The sequence below is a fragment of the Lethenteron reissneri genome, chromosome 25 (genome assembly GCF_015708825.2).
Source record: "Lethenteron reissneri isolate LAM-NWPU_2019-01 chromosome 25, ASM1570882v1, whole genome shotgun sequence".
In the NCBI taxonomy this organism is placed as follows: Eukaryota; Metazoa; Chordata; class Hyperoartia; order Petromyzontiformes; family Petromyzontidae; genus Lethenteron; species Lethenteron reissneri.
In genome coordinates this window covers 9767306-9773305 of record NC_083803.1, presented here as the reverse complement: position 1 = coordinate 9773305, position 6000 = coordinate 9767306, and positions in this window count along the sequence as shown.

Genomic DNA, 6000 nt, shown 5'->3' with positions numbered 1-6000 from the left:
ACAATGATCGCTGTATATCTCACTGAAAGTCAGAAGTCACGTACCTTAACAGTTATATTACATATCTTACACTAGATACTGGTTACAACCAGAATGGTTCCATCAGAAATATTATAGATGCGAATTTTTGTTTTCCTTTAAAAGGGTTTACTGTTTACTTTTTTTATTCAACACAGCTAAATAATTATCTATTTCTGTTGTAATTATTGCAATTATACAAACAAACAATAATCCTGTCAGAAAAATATTGATGAATAACATTACACCGTGAATTTGTCCTCAAAGTGGATGCACTGCTTATGTTTAGTTTTAAACAGCTTTAGGATCACCCACCACTTTGTCAATACAAAATAAACATCCAGTTGAGTCCCTAAAAATACAACAAAAGCAGAGGCAGAATCCAGATATGTTTCCGTGTGAACAATGACCTTTGACTATGCAGTACTTACAGCAACAACAACAATAATTTAGAATACATGGTTAAAGGTGCCTGCGAACGTCGATTAAGTGTAGGGTTGCATGGAATCAGGCATGTTGCAATTAAATTATCGACCAGGCTGAGAATTACACATGCTGCACACAGATGGGCCTCCAGATAATGCACAAGATATTTATTAATTACCACACCACGCAGCCGAAGTAGGAGCAGTAGCACAATAAGCCTGAGGCCAGCCGGGCAAGAACACGTGCAAGAAGTGACCTTCCAAGGTTTTTCTCTCACCCACTTCCAAGTGAGATCAACAAGAAAAGGAAATCACTAAATAAATTATATGGCCAAGGGTGTGTGTGAGTAGGATCATTTGATGCAGGAGGCAAGACTTGGTACTTGCTCCCAATGTGAAACAAAAGCATCGTATGTAATGTTTGTTGAACTTCTTTTGCACCATACAGAGCCAACCGTGCTAATCGGAGGTGACTTGTCCGAGAGAAAACTCTTTTGTCATGGAAGGCAAAGTGAGAGTGTCACTTGATTTGCGTTTAAGTAAACATGTGGACTTCGTTAAATAAATAATATACCTCTTTCAAATTTGTTTCATATATTAATCAAACTTCTTTTGGAACTTAAACATGTACAGTATCTTTGTAGTTTTATTGTCGCCATAGCACAACTTTACTCTATTTTAATTAACAGAGGCTCACTTGACAAAACACGAAATGTATGGCGCACATTGAAATCCGATTAGAAAAAAAATTAATCTCGTAAAGACCAATCCATAATCCTGAAACAACAGATGTCAGTTTCTTCCTCTGCTCACACACAAAAGTGGCAAGAGATTACTGTGATAATGAAGAGATACGATTCTAGTAATGAGTTTTTGGCCCGTAATGTGGAAAAGATTACTGTATCGGATTATAATCAGTCAGCAACAACAGAATGAAAAAGTTCATTGGGCCGAGAAAATGGAAAAATCGGGAGGGCTGAAAATAAAGGCGGCATAAGATGCCATCTCCCCGCTTAATTCCGACAGCTTGGCCCCACAGGGGCTCGGCAGAGCACAGGCTTCCCGTTTAAGATGGATGCATCGATATAGCGCTTTGCATATGTTGCTACAAAAGCTGACTGTTTTGGAGCAGAGCTGTGGCTAAGGGTGAAGCGTGGCTGGGCTCTTTGCTTGCCAGAGGGGAGGGGAGGGGGGTAGACGTTAAACAGCAACCATTTAAAAGAGATTTTTTAGAAATAATCAATGGTTTGTAGTTGCCCACTGCCGATTGAAGTTGCTAAAAGCACCTGTCAAACATACATTACCTCCTTTACCCTCGCCACAGTCCCATCTGTTAGTTTACCTTTAGTGGGTTTTTGTTCTCTCATGAGTGTATGTATGAAGCGCTCCACACCCTTCATAGCTGTTGACTATGCGATGGTGCAAAAATGAATTGCCTTCTACAATGTAACATAATAGCCTACAAAGCTTATGAGCTGTGATTTCTGGTTACGGTATTTGAAAATGTACCCGATTAACCTGAATCTTTCCAGATAGTGAAGATGTTTTTTAAAACGTGTTTTTTTTTGCTTGAGCAAAAAAAAAACTGCATACATTAAACGCACACGGCATCTGGTGTTCCTACAGCTCTGCCTCTTGGTGAAAGCTTCAGAGATGCTTCAGTGAGCAGTCTTGAATATGATTATATTCCAGAAAAGCTTGACCTGGCTTGTAGCGTACACTGCTGAGATCTAAACTCTTGCGGGAAACGACAGCTGTGAATTTGAGCAAAATGTTTAATAGCACTGCACCAAGATCATTGAGGACAGAAGAGCACGCTGCGGAGATGGTTGAACTTGTGTGATGTCAAATTTCACCGACCGTGGTTTCATGTGCCTTCTAAATACTGCATTATGTATCGATTACTACTAGATATGCACTACTAGGAAACGTGCTCTAAATCAAAATCGGAATCTTTGTTTATCCTGGAGAAATCTGATGAGCCGTGATGCTCTTTATCGCAGATACACAAATTGCACAAAAGAGGATTCTGCTGGATTATATTTCCTGACTAAAAAGTCCTTTATTAAAGAAAGTACACGGCTATGTTACTGCTCGGGTTATCACAACTGAGCAAGAGTTCCTTGACTTAAAATAAATCCTCTGATAGTCTCCTCACTTTGTCCGCATCCCAAGCATGCTAATGGTACATAGCAATTTCTGCCCACTTAGGACTAAAGTTCCAGTTAAAAGACAGTGTTCGCTTCAAAATGAATACACTTTAGAGAAGCAACCACACTTAAACAGTGCTGCGGTAATATAGTTGTCATCCCTAAGGAAATACCAGTAAAGGTGATGCAGTGAAGTGCAAAGCAAATTGCACCTATTTGATTCTATTGACCTTATCTGATGGAAAGTGGCCAATTACAGCCAAAATCTGGTAGACTCTGGAGATTCTGCTGACGGCAGTGCAACGGTGAGCATGATAGGATGAGACTTGCATATCCACGTTTCATTTCGTAAATAAGTTCCAAGTAAAAGGGTACAATACATTATTGCATGCTATTGTGTGGAATAGCTTTACGTGCAAACTGCACCGCTTTCAAAACGACGAGTGTTTGCAAATCATGCTTGGGCCGTACTCTGGGCTATTCACGAAGGGAGGTTTATATCAAAGCTCAGAGGAAGCTTTGTTCTCTTTTCCTACCCGTCAATATCAGGTGCTGATACGCTCGGGCAAAAGGGCGGTTTTCTGAAGCCATCTCGGCCCATTGATTTGCGGGACTGAAATGCAATTCTGTCAGCAGTCAGCAAGGTAATTGCTCGGCATGACCAAGAAGGATGGAAAGGCACGTGCGTTATCATGCAAAATCCTTCAGTGAACAGACATATGTAAATGTATCTGTCATGACATGAAATGCTTAAACCTTTGAATTTTTTTTTTATATACTGCAATCAACCAGGTCAAATGTAATCTGTGCAAGTTTTAAATCAGAGGGAAGAAGGCCCTTTTTGATAATTAAAGCCTGTCATTGGGGACAATGTACTCACTTTCCAGGTTTCTACATTTGATGTTACTCTTTGGCATGCTATTATATTCATATGGAAATTGCACACACATGATCTTTGGATGGCTCATCTGTGTTGGGCTAAGTGAAATGTGGTTGAAAGTGTAATTTTCTGCCAAAGCAACACAGCAGAAAACAGATACACCACTACACGTGTGTTTTACATGCTAATGTTTAAAAGCACGAGTTATTTCTTGACCCTGTAACCACAACCTACACTAACATTTATAAATGCGCTACACATTATACTTACGTTTAAAAAAACTAAATCCTTGTCATTTTTATATATGTTCTATGCCAATTGTAATGCTATCCACTGTGTGCTCAGCATTTCCATGAAAATGCGGCAAATTTAAATGAGCCTTTGTTAAATATATTTTTTCTGCAATTTCACAAGTGTATTGATACACTGAATCAGCAGGTTTTTCGGTGTTTTCGTAAACAATCATTTGTTTTCATTACATCAGTTTCCCTTCTCTATTTCACGGAGAAGTGAGAAAAGGTTGTGGTCAGAAGGTTAATAGAAAGAGCACTAATGTTGTATGCTCCTCTGTTGGCGCTCAATTTAATTGTTGTTGAATGCAAAAATTATGCCATGCTGCAAGATTTGTTTGAACCAGTCACACCATAGCGTCAACTCCGCACATTAACGCCGCTTGGTTGAAGCAAGAGGAAATATTTGTCTTAAAACCATATTTGCAGACGTTGGCAACACAACACCATCAAGACGAAGAGAGGTCCAGATTAATCCGATGAAATCCTATCATCAACAAATTCGCCCTGAGAAAAGACACTCGATGGCATATTGATCCATACAGAGACATTTTCCAACTGTGCAATTTTCAAATAAATGCACAAGAGAAAAAAAGGCCTGTGATATTTATTATATCTCAGCAGTACAACATGAAGGGGAACTTCGATTCCCAATACCCCAACACCGTGAACATCGATGTGTTGAACAATGCTCTCTTAAACAGGAATTACTATTTTATTGTTCACGGAGTAATTTTTATGCATGTAATTATATTTTATATTTTCATATTGCCAAACCAATTTAAACGAAATGCATTCTCGTTTACAACTTTTGCTTTATTTTGCATATCATTTTGCAATATAATTTATGCCCCATTATGATGACTTAATAAAACTCTGTGAACGCTCAGCATTTTATCATAATAATATATAATCAGTCATGATCTATCCACTGCTGTATGAAGGTCTCCTCAAGCTATGACCATTACCCAAGGTCTCTTGATGCATATTAGCGTGTAGGTAGTGTACCCCCATTGGCTGTCATTGTTGTCACCAGTCTCATGCATTGGCTATCCAATGTTTCTTAGCCGTCAATATGACGTCTCTAATTTGTTTATTATTCTCTGCACCTCCCCATGCATTTTTGAGAACCCTTCAGCTGTTGTTTCCAATTCATCGGATTGGAATAATACCTTACATTTTAAACTTTTGAGATATGTAAATATTCACAAAAGTCTCAATATAACATTTGCAACTCACATAAGCAAGTACAAATAACGTTTCAATCAAGCACTGAGCATTCTGAATTACATGTTTTACTTTATCATACCACTACCCTCCAACGATTGAGAGCAGAATTTCTACGAATCACAAAGCGACTGTTATGAGTTCAAACAATTACTGTTTTGTAACAGCAAACTGAAATGTGCAGCCAAATTAACATATTCCACAAATTACGCACCGTATGTTTCGTACAATAATTTGACGTTTTAAAATGTTCAACCATGTGGGTTCATGCAGTCCACATCGATGTTGTTTGAGATAACGTCAGAGGGTAAAATTGCATTTAATGAAACATAACCATTTACCATCATATTCCCCGCATCGAGTTCACTTCTGGAGTTAACATCAATAAAATTTAACAAAGCGTGTATTGGCTCATCACAGCTGGGTTCACGGTCCACATTTGTGGCTCACAACTCCCCTCCTGTGAAGCTGTCCAATTAACACAGTGGCTGCACGGCTACTTTCTCCAAGGCAAAAGGCACACTGAACATTCCGGAATATAGCCCGTGTATCACACGACAGAGCTCGGCAAGGGCTTGAAATGGCGTGTTATGTAGCTGTTAGACCAGTAAAAGTGATAATAGAACACCAGGATTCTTTGGAAATAAAACCAACTGTGAGGTGGAAATCGGTTAAGAAAATGAAATAACCAAATCGCATAGCAGAGCTACAAAGACGCGCAATGGGTTCCATGGGCAATAAGGGAGAGCATACGCAGGCAGACATGCCAATTTAAGAGCACACCACAATGTTGGACATTATATGCAGAAGGGATATACTGCAATGATGCATCAATTGGACTATTAAAATAGATTCTTGTGCTCACGATACACACATTAAATTGTGTGTGTAAAAAATGATTATGTACGACCACCTAGATGGAGCATTAAAACCAACTCAAGTGATTCAGGTGGTAGATGGATTATGAACATTGCAGGCTCACGAGATGTGGCAATGGATTTGGAAGGCAT